Below are 2,500 nucleotides of genomic sequence, written 5' to 3' on the forward strand. Positions count from 1 at the left end.
ACGCTGCTGCTGCTGCTGCTGCTGCTGCCGCTGCCGCGGTCTCGGCGCCGACGCCGGCCGCCCTCCGCCCCGCGGCGGAGGGCGCGCGCGGCGAGGCTCGGCCCCAGCCCGGAGGCGGCCCGACACGCGTCGGACGCGCCCGGAGACGGCCCCCGAGGCACGCGCGGGGGCGCGGCGGGGGGAAGCGGGGAGAAGAGGGGTGGGGCGGGGGGGGGGGGGCGACGGGGATGACCCCCGGCCCCGGCACCCACGCGCGCGCGCGCGGCAGCACGGCACGGTACCGCCGCGGTACCCACCCGCAGACAGCCGCCCGCGCGCGGGAGGCCGGGGGCGAGGACCGCGCCTCCCCCCCTTCCCTCTTCTCCCCCCACCGCCGCGCCGGGACCGACCGACCGACCGGCCCGGCCAACCCCGGCGGCCACGGCGGGACGAGCTCCGCCCAGCGGGCGCCCCGGGAGCGGGGAGCTTCGGCGCGCTCCCCGAGTCTCGATTTAGGGGGACGAAGGCCCTTCGCCTCGGCCGACGACGCCGGGCCGCGGGGAACCGCTCCCCGGGCCCGGGGGCCGCCGCGCGCGGGCCTGCGAGCCGCCCCAGCCGCGCCGCTGCGCCCGCCGCCCGCCCAGGGGCGGCGGCCCAGGCGGCGATTGATCGTCAAGCGACGCTCAGACAGGCGTAGCCCCGGGAGGAACCCGGGGCCGCAAGTGCGTTCGAAGTGTCGATGATCAATGTGTCCTGCAATTCACATTAATTCTCGCAGCTAGCTGCGTTCTTCATCGACGCACGAGCCGAGTGATCCACCGCTAAGAGTTGTCTGCTTTTCGGCACCGCCCCGCGCGCGCGGGGGGACCGGGACCGCTCCCCGAGAGCGGCCCCTCTCTGAGGACGGCCCACCGCCCGACCGCCCCACCGCCCCCCTCCGCCCGCGCGGAGGGGGCGCGACGCGGCGCGACGCGGCGGAGAGGCCTCGCCTCGCCTGACCGTACGAGCACACTGAGGAGGAGGGGGGGAGAGGAAGGGGGAACGGAACGGAAAACCCCGAACGGCAAGGGCGGGGAGCCCGCGCTCCCGACCGACCTGGGAAACGCACCTTGCCCTCGCTTCGGAGCCGGCCCAGGCGCCCGGGCTCGGCCCGGGCTCCGCACGGAGGAGGCGGCGGCGCGCACGGCCGCGCCCCGCCTGCCCGCCTCGCTCGGGACACGGAGGCTGCTGCCGCCGACGACGACGGCGACGGGCGGCAGCGGGGCGCCCCGCCGGCCCCGCGCGCGCCTCCGCGACAACCACGCCGCGCTACGACAGCCGCCTAGCCCCAACCCACGGCTCGCCCCGACGGCACCTCCGCGGCTACGCCGCCGCGCCGGAGGCGGCAACCGCCGGAGCCCGAGACGGCGACGCACCGCCCGCGGAACCGCCGGACGGCGCCCGCCGCCGCGCCGCGGCGGCCGCCCTCCCGGCGCCGCCGCCGCCGCTTCTCGCCTCGGCCCCTTCCGCGGGCACGCGCCGGGCGGAAGGCGGACGGCGCTAAGCCGGGGGCGGCGCCCGCTCTCCCCGTTTCCACGCGGAGACCGGGAGTGGGACGCCCCCGACCGCCCGACCGACCGCCCGGCACGGCCGGGAAGGGCGGCGGGGAAGCGACGGGCGGGGCCCGGGCCGGGACAGCCGCGCGGCCGGCGGCGGGCGCCCTCCGGCCGACCGACACGCCGAGCGGCGACGCCGCCGCTCGGACGGGGGGTGCCGCCCTCGCCGGCGGCTAGCGGCGGGACACCGCCGAGCAGCTCGCCGGGGCCGGGAAGGAGCGGAGCGCAGCGCGCCGCGGCGCCGCGACGGAGGCGCGGCGGCCCGGCGGCCGCCCGGCGAGCCCCCGCCGCGGGGACTCGCCGCCCCGGCGGAGAGCCCGCGCTCCCGCCGGGGTCGCCCGTTGCGAGGCAGGCAGGCCGGCCACGGCCGGCTACCCCGCCGCGGTCTCTCCGCCGAGACCGGACCGCGGAGAGGGGGGGGCAGCGGGACCCCCTCCCCGGCACGGCACGGCCGCCCGCGGGACGAGCGCGGGCGGCGGCGTCCGCACGGGGGGCTTCGGGGAGCAACTCCCGCCCCCTCGAGGCGCCACCGCCCGGCCGAACCCGCGGGCCGCGCCGAGCCGCCCGCGTCTTTAAACCTCCGCCCGGCTCCGCGGCCTTCGGCCCCCGGGCTCGCCGAGGGAGGGCCGCGGAAGCGCGGACGCTAGGTACCTGGCCCTGGGGCGAGGGAAACGACCTGCAGGCCCCGCGGGGGTGCCTCCCCCGCTGCCGCCCTCGGGGGAGCGTCCGCCCGCGGGGGCGCGCCCGACATCCACCGCCATCACCTCGGCCTCCTTCCCGGGGCCCGGGGTTTCCCTCAGTAGCCCGGCGCTGCGCCCGGGAGGAGAGCCGTGGCTCGGGCCGCCCGCTGGCGCGGGGCGCGACCCGGCGGGGGCCTCGCCCGCCGAAGGCGGCGGCGGCGGCGCCCGTCCGCGCCTCCGGCTCCC

At 81.2% G+C, this 2,500-nt stretch overlaps 1 non-coding gene across 1 annotated transcript; it reads right to left on the bottom strand.

The window, feature by feature from the left end:
* Positions 1-656: 656 nt before the first annotated feature.
* Positions 657-809, bottom strand: LOC143174021 (5.8S ribosomal RNA). Its single transcript, XR_012997879.1, has one exon. It is a non-coding gene; the product is annotated as a 5.8S ribosomal RNA (ribosomal RNA).
* Between the last annotated feature and the right edge of the window lie 1,691 nt (positions 810-2,500).

Source organism: Aptenodytes patagonicus, unplaced genomic scaffold, assembly GCF_965638725.1.
Source record: "Aptenodytes patagonicus unplaced genomic scaffold, bAptPat1.pri.cur scaffold_622, whole genome shotgun sequence".
NCBI lineage: Eukaryota > Metazoa > Chordata > Aves > Sphenisciformes > Spheniscidae > Aptenodytes > Aptenodytes patagonicus.